Raw genomic sequence first — 11,875 nt, 5'->3', positions numbered from 1 at the left:
GGATTGTCTGGGGATTTCTTTTTTTTAACGAAATCTGCAATGAACCAAAGTTGTTAGTTTACCTGCTCATGTCTTATGGTTTCAGATAGTGCTTTAAATCAATACTCTGGAGGCGCCGAGAACAGGAAATCGCTTTTCCAGAGCTCTGATCTAATAAAAGCTCAATTCCAGGACTAAAGCAGAAGATGGACTGAGAATCCCAAAGCGACACACAGCATTTAACTTTGGCTTTTTTAAAAACCTCTCACACAGCTGCAGTAATCCAAAACAAAAGTGCTCAGCTTAGAGAAATCCAAAGGATAGAAGTGCTTTAGCCCACGAAAAAAAATCTGTCAAGGATCAGATTGCATCCTAAAATGTCTTCATCTTGTTATTCCTGCTCCAAAAAAAAAAAAAAAAAATTGTGAACTGATTTTTGCAATGTCTTCTGCAAAAATTCTGGCAACTATATGAATAACATATTTTCGCTCAATACATTAGTAACTCAGCAATAAAAGACTTACACAAGTATTTATTTGTTTTACTGTTGACTAGATAATACTCTAGCCATTACAAACGGGTAAAAATGAAAAGTTCTGCCTGTCCCCAGTTTAAATTATTGGCTGTTGTCCTGCAGTTTGGAGCTCTGCTGGTAGTTTGAGGCCATGGTGCTCTTCTAACCAGTGATGCTGATGAGCTTGCTAGTGCTGATTGACTCTACTGGTGGGTTGAGGTCCATGAAATACTTTAAAAATACAGCAGTGACCTGTCGACCTCATGCTCTGAGAAACACCAGTCTAAGCAAAGAATGTGGAAAGGGAAAGAAGCTGAAGCAGTGTGTGGTGGCATGACCAAGTGTAGAAAACATTTGGGATTTTTTTTTTTTAAAGAGGATTTAATGGTAATAATGGTTTTTAATAAATCGTTCTCTGATAGAAAAATTTTTCTGGTGGTGTTATTTAAGCAAAACCCCACTAGGTGTCCTCAGTCTGTAATTTGACCTGAGAAATTACAATTTCTCATAGGAGAGTTGAAGTCTTGAGGTGTGGGAAACAAAGCCGGAGCAGCCTGTTGCAGTTTGGAAGGCTGCGGGCTTCCTCCTCCACATGCCCGCAAAACAGCACTGAAAATCATTTCTGGTCCTGAGAGCATACCTGCGTCAGTAGCACAGCACTCGTCAGTGTTCCCATGCTACAGTGAGATTCCTTTAAATGCAAGAAAGTAAACGTGTTCTTCTGAATACGTCTTGACATACGCTGTAGATGTGTTGTCTGCTCGCAAGTGCATGGATCACTGTGTCCATCTTAAGTACCAGATTAAAGAATAGCTTTGAAGAATTTCACGTTCATTTGGAGCATAAGTAGGTCTATTATAATCAATGAACTTGAACAATCAAGGAACCTCAGTATTAGTTTGAAAATGTCCAAGCACGTGTGTATGCGACCAAATTTTACCTGAACCTGCAAACCTCTTGAGTCAATGAAGATCATCTGGAAACCAGAAGGCTTTCTTCTGAGTCTTTTGGTACATTTTGCTGTAGGGTTAGGAATACCCCGAGTGCTGCTTTCCTACTACTGTCTCGTGTCTCCCCCTTAGCTCTGCTGGAGATGGTGGGAAGCGTGGAGAACACCCCAAGTGCATCTCCAGTTCACTGAGCCAATTTCATCCTGTTCACTGCCTTTTGGGATGTGTTGATAACAGAAGTTCAAAATCTCTGTAGAAAGCAAAGATGTTTGAAGTCTTTCAGGCAGAAAATTAGCATGTTGACAAGGACTGTGGTTCAGAGTGTCTGAACACCAAATTTAGCCTTACTAAATAAAAAAAAATAATAATAAAAAAACCCTAAAAATCCCACTAGCTTTTTTCTGTGTAGCTCCAGCAGTCTTGCACTAGTGTTCCTAATGAGCTTTGTAAAGAATCTTTAAAAGTAATCAAAATCTGGACCAAAGCTCTGAGGGGCACGGTGACCTTATAACAGAGCTTGGAATTGAACATCTGTGCTCAGTGTTGTTTCTGGTCTACTACACATCGTGCCAAAGGTTGTTGGATTGTAGGTTTTAAAGGGGAGGAAGAAGGCAAAACTATTAGAAGGCAATCAAGGCACAAAACCAAGCTCCTTTAGGTATCTATTCCAGTGCTGTATTTTTTTTTAATATTGAATACTGCTTCTGAAATACAACAGAAAACAATCTTATTTGAATGTTTCAGTAATCTTTTTAATAAGCCTGAATGCTAGCTCTCCGTGGGACCTCGTATGTTGCTGTTTCAAAATATTGAAACCATTCTGTACTTCTAGAAGAAAATTGTTTTTAATGAACAGAGACTGTGGTTCAAAATATACATCAGCAAAAAACAGATTATTAAGCGAGTTAAACACTCATGAGACTTGCAAATTGACAACTTTGGAGGAGAAAGTTCTCTGTATAGCCAGGGGGCAAATAAAGCAAGGGCAGAAGAAATACAGGCCCTGACAAAATGCTGCAACATTGGCCCCAGGTTGTCCTGTTTCCAGCTTGGTTGAATGCTCGGCCTCTCTTCCCAAAGGCTGAAGCTGTTGCTCTTTCTCCTTGTTTCGAGTCCTTCAGGGCACATCTGTTGCCTTGTAACCACCTCCGAGTAATTTTTTCCCCTCTTCCGAATGTTGATCTTAATGCAACTCTGGAATAACCAGCGGCTCTGGTGCCTTCATGCTTATCTTGCTTTGAAATGTAAGGTTGGACCTCCTTTGAGTAGTCGCATGAATTTACTGAAGGAAACCAGCCATTTTGTGGGGGCATTGCAGAGGGGAACTTGACCCTTTCAGCAAGGCAGATCTCCTGTCTTAAAAGGCAGGAGTCGACATGACTCAGTGCAGGTTTTGAGTGGCATGTTTCCTGATCCAACACTTCTTCCCATGTGTTTCTCATCTCATTCTGATCTTAGTCATAAAGTTTTATGAGTGCTTTTCTTCCTGGCCTTTTTACCCTAGCTCAACGCTGTTAAGCAGCCCTTTGTTCCTTTTAGTCATCCACCCACAGCTTTCCCAGTTTTATTAGTGCCAAAATGAATGTTCCTACTTCTCTAGGCCATTCAGTACATATTGATTCACCCAACTTCTAATCAGCCTTTTCTTATTCCTGGTGTGGGACTGGGAATTATCTGAAATTTAAATAGAATCCTGCAGATTAGGATGTCTGCAGAAGCAGATCCCCTTTTGTATAGCACAGAAGATAAGCCTTAGGTTTCTAAATGCTCCAACAATCTTTCCGGCAGGGTTAGCACTCCAGGGAGTGTTCCTGTTATCCAGAAAGGCTTTAATTGTGCCCTTGGGGTATTGTGAGGTGGGAGGGGAGACGACCTGTGTCAGGGAAAGATAAATAATTTATCACAATTCTGGATGTTTTGAAAGTCCCCAGCAAACCTCAAGTTGGAGCAGAAAGCTCAGCAGTGATTCCTGCTGGGAGGCAGGCAGCCCTGGGGTGGTTCACAGCTGATTGCACTGGCAGAGGAGGTTGGCACATCACCTACCTCCGAAACATGTGCTCCGTCTAAGGAACTCGCTCTTTGGGAAGACAAGGCAGCTTTTTAGGAAGACAAGGTGTGCTGCAACTGCTCTCCCTCAACTGCAGTGCTGGTGGTTTGGGGGGGGTCTCAGCCTGGGTATTTCTCTTTGGCCTCGTGGGCAGGAGATTTATTTGTAGCTCCTTTGTAGGAATAACTAGCTCTAAGGTCAGGTCTTTGTTTTGTCTCTCCCTGTAGAAGAATCCCTGCTGTCAAGAAGGAGCTTGCATAGAGGGAGAAAGGATATAATTTTTCTCTGGTCTTTAATTAGTGGGTTTTTTTAATGGTTTCTTCACAAGCTAGCCGTTTAGGTTGCTACTATTTCTGACTTGTCTGAGTGCTGTCTCCTTCTCTCTTCCTCCCTCCCTCTGTGCCCTAGCCCTCTTATTTCCATTTTTGTGTCTTTTCCCCTGCTTGTTGCATTTCCCTCCCTGCAGAGTTTCATACCTCTTTATGATCTTCACACCTACCAGTCTTTGCTTAACCTACAGAAGATCGACTGTTGAAGAACTAACGTTGACGTTGAACTGTCATTGCTGTTACTCTGCTGTGCCAAGGTTGCTGTGAGATGGCCAGGAGAGGTCTAGCTGCTGAGTCATTGTTTGGAGACCTCTGCAAGCTTGGGCGTGTGTGACTATCTCTGCGTGGTTCTTTTTTTTTTGCAGGCCTCCCCTGTAACAAATGAGGGCTAGAGTCTTGTCCATTAAAAAACAATGAAAACCAAAGCAAACCTCTAACACACATTTAGCATCTGGATTTCTACCCAGGGTGAACTAAGCTTACAACCTGCATGCTCCGCTGCCTTCCTGCAGAGCCATGTCCCGAGTTTTGTGGAGCTTCTCTTCTGCTGTTGTGAAGAGCAGGCTGGATCTGCAGTCAGGAGTAGAACTGAGGCTGATATTTAGATGGCCAGCCAAGTCTTAATATCCATGGAAAGGCTCTATGTTTCCATAAAGTCTGGGATCGCTTGCATACCAGGTGGATTCTAGGGGAGAAAAAAGTCCAGTCACAGGTTTAGTTATGCAAAGTGGAGAGCATGAGCAAGAAGCTGAATTACATTTGTTTTGACGATATTTCTAATATAGCATTAAACTAACTTATTTAAGCAAATGGTGCACTTGAGTCAACTCTCACCAGAGTCAGCAGCAATATCAGGTTCCACAAAGATGAACATGATACTTAAGTAGTACGAGAAGTTCTATGTGGTCGTTGGGCTTCTCATACAAAGAAAGAGCAGAGAGTAGACCACATGTGTATTAAGCAAGCAGAAGAAGAGATGACTGCCCACAGGCCAAACCCTGGTTGCCCTCCCTTTCCCTCCCCCTGCACACCCCAATACTCAGGGTGTCCTCTGCCCGGCTACCTGCCCTGGGGTGGGTGGAGGGAGGAGAAGGAAGGAAGGAGAGCAGGAGCTTCCACTTTTGGTAGCAACAAGTTACGGAGCCTTGACGTGAACTCCTACCTCAGAGCAGGGCAGGGAGTACAAGGGGCAGAGCAGAGCAGAGCAGAGGCAGCAGTCACCCTGCTGGTGGTGGCAGGGATGGAGCTGAGGCAAAAGCTGGGGCATGACCCTGGGCTGCACAGCAAGATCTGGGAGGAGACGCTGGTCTTTGGCCTGGCGGAGCAAGTAACAGCCCTCCAGTCTGCTCAGAAAATTCTGAGACAAGCTTGTTCACAGGGCGAAAGAGAGACTTGAGAGGGCAGTAGTGTGAAGAGCAAAGTAAGGAAGTTCAAGTCAATTAAAAACTTATTTATTAATTCATTTCTTGAGTTAATGGGAGAATAGAAATGATCTTCACAAACATTGATAATTAGAATTTTTAACTTGAAAGTATCTGAAATAGTCTGTGTTTTCTTCTTGAGGATTTCTTGCTTTGGTTTCAGAGTATGATTTGAAATACCTTTGTTGAATAAATAATTTTCCAAATACCAGGTTTCTTGGTGGGGGAACAGGACAATTATTTCAAAAACACTTTTTTGGGGAGAGTGAGATGGAGTGCACACATATATAAAATTCTGTCAGGAAGAACCTTCAGTAACTTGCGTGGAATACGTGGATTTAAAATGGTATCTTTCAACACGGAAATTTAATTAATGGACGCAGCTTACTTTTTTTTCTTAAATGAAGTAATCCTCTCTAAGGCTGTTATGTCAGCTGTGTGCTGGAGCTGAGAGTTCAGGTATTTGTAGACAAGTCACTAAGGGGTGCTGAAAGAAATGACCTCTTGTTTCTTACGACCAAGGATGGCTTCATAATGAATGTCTGCCCTGATGCCATAAGGTAGAACCTGATATAGACCAATTTGCATTGTAATGATGATATGTTATTGATAAAAGGAGAAGTATTTCACCCAGTTACAGTGCAGACCTCTCCCATAATATCTTCTTGTGCAAGTGCATTGAAATCTCTGTTGACATTGAGTGTGTCCGGCTGTGTCATTATGTTTCCAAACAAGCCACTCCTTCTTCCCATTGTTTCCTAAACCTCTCTTCGGATAAATTATTTACTTCAGTGCTAACCCCACAGTGAGAAAAAAAATGTATAGATATAAAAAGTAAGCCCAAGAAATTTGTAGTAAGGCACTTTTCAACTGGTAAAGGAAGGAAATGCTTTTGTGGGGTGTGGTTTTAAGAGAGAATTTCATTACATTCTACATTTTTTTTCCTTCTTCATGCTGAAATTTCTTCAGGAGAGGAGACTACTCATACTAAGCAGATCCATCAACTGACAAGTGTCTCAGCTTAATTTCAAGAATGAATTGCCCTCAAAAGACTTTTATTGCCACATCTATTTTTCTGCCCTAAACATTAATGCTTTTGGATGGTAACTTGTCTGTTGACACATTGTCTTCCTGCTTCCCAGACAAAGTACTCATCCACACTTAAAATACTTGGGATTTTTCAGGGGAGGGGAGACTCTTAGTTGTTTTTATCATAATGTTTGATTATCAGTGGTACTGGATTGTACAAAAACATGAAACAAAGGGAGCCTTTCATATAAGCACAAGTTTATTGTCAGCACAGGAATGTCTTGAAAAAAGTACAGGGGTCAATGCTTAGGGACGGTGACTATTCTGTATCTCTACAGATATGAACAGATAAGTAGGTATTTACAGCTGAATGAAACTTGGAATTCCTGTGTATTGAGAGGTTTATATGTTTTTATGCTGAGTGTAAAACCATTTTTTTAAAAATTGGTCCAGAACTGCTTCAGATTAGAGCCTGTCAGTTGCTGCTACTGGATTGTCAGGTGTCCAGTTGGAACTGAAATTAGGGCATGTCATGTCCTTTCTTCTTTTAGGATCAAGCTTCTATGTTGAAAAACATCTCCATTGAGGAAATACTGTATGGCTTGGATGGATAGAAAATATATCACAAAAAAATCTAACTGTTCAGCTCAGCAGAAAACAATAAGGGCATGGTATACCTGAATTTATGTACTGTGTGACTGACCTTAGAAAGGTGGTGTTAAGCTGCCCAGAAAAAACTGAAACTGTGCAAAATAAAAAATTTAAACTCTGAGGTCAGAGTAATTTTTCATCCAAAAATATTTTGGTCAGGAAACTCAAGCTTGTGTGTCTTTTATTACCTATGAAAATGGCAGAGACTTTTTTGTGGAACCATGCACGTATACTTGTTGCCTCCTGTATGTAGTCTGTAAAGCAGGCAAACAATGACAAAATCCAAGTGAGTAATGTTTTGGGTTTTTTTTTCCGAAGAGTTTATGTGTGCAGGGATTTATATATCCTGCTGCAATGTGGCTGAGTTACCCTGTGTGGTAACTTCAGAAATAGATTCAGTGTGAACTTCCTTGCCAGGTAAGAAGAGTTGTATACATCCACGTACGTATTCAGTAAAATGCCAGATTACAGAGCAAGTTCTATGAGACCAATGGTGATGCCAAAAAATATGTCTGATGAGACTGGAGGGGTGTTAGTCACCCCACACTCGAACTGGATAGGAAATTTGGCAACTGTTCAAAATTAGCAGGAGTCTTAAGTTCAATTCATTTGATCAGTTTTGAAGTCTGAGTTCCTCCACGTTTTGGAAAGGAAGCCCTTGGGTGTTATATGCTAGTCTGCTTTTGGGTGCTTACATCTCCATTTATTTCTTTATTTGAACACACTGCTAATTGTGCCAGTTAAACAGTAAAGTGAGGTTAAAAAACGCATTTGGAGCAGAAATGCCCATGGTGGTTTAAGGGCAAGCTGGCTTTTGGCAGCAGAAGTCTGCCTTTGGTGGCAGAGAAATCATGCACATGTGCTTTGGCTGTTTTGGTGCCAAGTGATTGCCCGTAACAGGGTCTGAGCTAGCCTGAACTCAGCCCTGGCGAGGCTGAGGTGCCGGCACGTGGTCTGTTTTACAGCCTTGCTGGTGGCTGGCCATGCAGTGCAAAGGCCTGGGTTACAAACAGCTTAACAGGTAGCAGCATCCTAAATTGCTGCTATTAAACTTGGCATTGCATGCTTGACCCATGCCCTTAAAAGCTTTTCTGGAACTGCTGTCCTTTAAGCCGGTAACAAGACCTTTGCAATTTCTGAGCTTGTTTTAGTACACTGATCTTATCTGAAGATCAAAATAGATTTTAAAGGTGCCAGATGCTTGCAGTATATCTCCTATAACAACACACTTGTCACAGTGGGTGGAGGTTTCAGACTGAACAGCACATTGGGCTTGGCCGCTCTTCACGCTCCCGTCAGCTTCAGTGACTCCCACGATACAGAACGATGTGACTTTTGGGGCTGTTTGGAGTATGTGTTGCACTCTGGTTTCTGGTTTGATCTGTTGTTATCACTGTTTCATAAGGACAGTATTTAGTTTGACACACGGTGTTTTTCTTTTCGGTATCTTGCTATTAAATCCCCGACTGAAAGCACGTTGCTGCATAATTACACACAGGCATCTTCCTTTGGGTTTAGAAATAAAATTGCAGGTGTCTGCAAGGGGAATCTCTTCTTCTGTCTATTCAGAGAAATAAGAGCCATCTTGTAAAACTTGCAATGTACTCTTGTTTTTTCGGCCTCAACCAGAATGAATGCTGCAATAATGTTTGGTGACAGACGTCTGTGGGGGTGATGGGGTTTTATTTTTCGTCTTCAGAAATGATGTCTCAGTGATGCTGAAACACTTTACAGCACTTAAGAGGGTGTTATATAATAACTTACGTGTGCGCTCAGAGGAGTCGGAGAACTTTGACCAGGAAATCGGGCTGGGGAGAACAGTCACCGCGGGTCAGGCCTGCCTCGGGGCGTGCGGCTGCTGGCGGTGGGGAGGAGGTCGGGCAGCCTCCGAGTCTTGGAGCAGAGCTGGATCGGAGACACTGCTGCTTTGGGATTTCTTCCCAAATGTGGTGGTGTTGGAGAAGCATTAAACCACAAACAGGATGAGGCGTCTGTCAATCTGTGGGCAGCGCTGGCGGGGATTGTCCCGAGAGCTGAACAGAGGGATGCTTAGTGACCTGCGCTCTAGGTGGTAAAAGGCTGCTTGTGGGCAGAGCAGAAATCGGGGTGAGCAGATGGTGTTCAGGTGCTTTCCTTGCCCCACAAACCTCAGCTGTCCCCACAGCCTTCAGCAAAAACAGCACAGGGTGACATCTTTGCACTCAGTTGGCATAGTTGCAGCACCTTATAGGACCAGGAGGTGGTGGATAAAGTCCGGCTGTGCACAACGGTGCCTGTGCCTGGCGGAGAAGCTCCTGTCCATCCTGTAGTCCAAAGCAGAGACGGGCTTTCCCTGCCACCACCCCTGGAGCATGCCCGAAGTCCACAGTGAGTTGCACTTGTGCACTTTGTAGCTATGGTTGCAGCACGGAGCTAGTCCCCCTCGGGTGTTTCTAGGTGCATCATAGATGCTATTAAATACAGGAGGGGATAGAAGAAAAAAGGCTTGTCTAGTGCTGTTTTGTCAAAATACAACCAGGACAAGTGCAAACTAATTAGAAATCTAGACAACTCCCATATAAAACACAGTGGTGTGTCATGTGTGTGCCAACACGCAAAGTCATTACTCAGTTGTTGTTCAGGCAAAATTCCCACTGAGTAAGGTCAGAGTAATCACCTCAGGATCTGGCCCTCCTGTATTCCTTTCCAGTTGCCATAGTGCTTTCCATGTGATGAGCACAAGGTACTTTCTGATCTCGGCTGGGTGCGTGTCTCGCGCTCATGGCTTTGCTGAGTCAAGGCGAGGCTTGGCACGGCACCTGGACATCACCCGTCCTCTCCGAGAGGAGACAAAACCTCGTGGGCTTCTGCACGTTGTCCTCCTGAAAGCCCTTCCATCCCTGCACCATGTTACCAAAATTGTGTACAGCGATTAAGCAACAGTGCATGGAGGTTGCTGCCTATCAGAGTGATCACAGTCAATTTGTCCTCATTATCCCTTCATTTCATCTTCTTCTGCCTTTCCGTACTAGTGGGCAGGCTAACTGGAGGCAACTGGGGCCATGCTCTTCACCCACTCTTCTCCAAAAGCCCTGCTGGGCTTTTCCCCGCGACCAGGCAGCCCACGCAGCATCGAGGCACTTGCCGCCAGCCCTGCTGTAGCCACGTGCTGCCTCAGCCCCCAGCCTCGCATCGCAGTTTCCTGGAGGCAGGTGCATGTCTTGCTCCATTCATACAGGTTTGGGGCTCATATGCACCTGGGGCTCCTCCTGTGCTCCCTCAAGATCAGTAATGGTAGAGCTGTGGTATTTTTGGATGCTTTTTTTTTTTGTGTGGAGAGATGCTTTAGTACCCTAGCCCGCCCTTTCCAGCTCGAGGCCTCTCATCTGCCTCTGATCTGCAGGGGTGTATCAGGCCCTTCACATACCTCTCCCCAAATCAGTGTTACTCCTCAAAGGCCACCTCCAGGGCCTGTCCTGAGCCTTGCTGGTCTCTCTGGACGTCCACGGGGTTGGTCTGCCTCCCTTATTGCAGGTCAGTTTTCTGGATCTGGACCAAAGGCTTTGATACACAGATGGGAGGAGAAGCTGGGCACTGATTTTTGTTTTGTTTTGAGAGAGGTAGGACTCTGGTATGGCTGCAGTCCTTTTAGTAGCCTGGGTAGTCCTTTTTGTCAGTGCTATGAACACTGCTAGGCATGAACTCTGTCTCGCTGTGTTCCCACCCTTCTATTTCAGAGATTTTCAGTTCCCTGCATCCCTCTCCCCCCACTCTGCCACCTCCCTGCAGGGACGGATTGCGTGCCTAACTTAAATACCAGGGGCTCTCGTCATCCTCCCATTGCTCCCCATTCACTGCGCTGGGTAAGGAGCTGCGTACATCTCGCCCCCTCCTGTACTGTGTGTTTCCCTCCTGGGTCTTTCACACCTGCCCCATGCCAGGTCCCCTCTGGTCTCCTTTGCTCCCTGGGCTCCACCCAGCTTTATCTTATAGCCAGACAGAGAGATATGACACACAGCTGTGTTCAGACCTTACTTCACTTGGCTGATGATCTCTCTACAATTAGCTTAAATGCAAGCTAGCACAGCAAGTAGGAGAGGAAGTTTTACGAGGGCTTGAGAGAAAATGTCATGCTCTGTGGCAATAGCAAAGGAACAAGAAAAAGGATTTGATTTACAGCAAAAGGAGGCTGCAAGATGGATTTCTAGGCCAGTTAGCAGGAAATTAATGATAAAAGCATAAGATGTGCAAATTTTGGCCTTGATTCTTCTGTTGCTTGTGTGTAATAGGCATCTGACTGAGGATGGCAAGAGATGAGCTCTGGGAGATGTAGCTGTGGCTGTTTGTCCCTTTCTGTGCTCTGCCTCTCTGCTGGAGGTTGGCATCGTGCAGTGGGGCAGCACTGAGGGCAGGAGGACCTACAGCCCAGCGGCTGCTCTGCGTTGTCCAGCCCAGTTCCTGAAATCAGGAATGATGGTAGGATTGTACTAAGATGCTGTGAACCCAAGGGGGTGTAGGGTGGGCATAAGCCATTTTCTGGCCCCTCTTCTGAGAAGAGATACCCTTTGGAAAAGAGCATGGGCATGTAATGTCTTGTCCACCAGGGCTTATTCACAGACAGGGCAGTTCCCACTTTGACTTCGTTTTCTTGCGCTTAATTTTGGTTTTCTCTTTATCTGCCCCGGCTTGATGGAGATGTACCTTTAGACATTGCATAACAGCAACGCTTTGGAAGGAAATGTCTCCATTTATGCTTATGTGGGTATTATGTATGGCTGCTGGGAAGGAAAAGGCCTGTCCTTTTATAAGAGCCTTATTAAGGGAAACCAGTTATTAACAAGTATATATGGAAAGGGTGGGGTTCCTCATTACTCCACTCATTTCAGCATCTCCTATCTGCCTCAGGAGTGCATCATGGTGATATCAGCCTTTATTAATATAAAACTCAGTATTACGCACCCGAGATTACACCACAG

This window comes from Platalea leucorodia (genome assembly GCF_965183815.1).
Source record: "Platalea leucorodia genome assembly, chromosome: 2".
Lineage (NCBI taxonomy): Eukaryota > Metazoa > Chordata > Aves > Pelecaniformes > Threskiornithidae > Platalea > Platalea leucorodia.
This window is presented reverse-complemented; position numbering follows the sequence as displayed.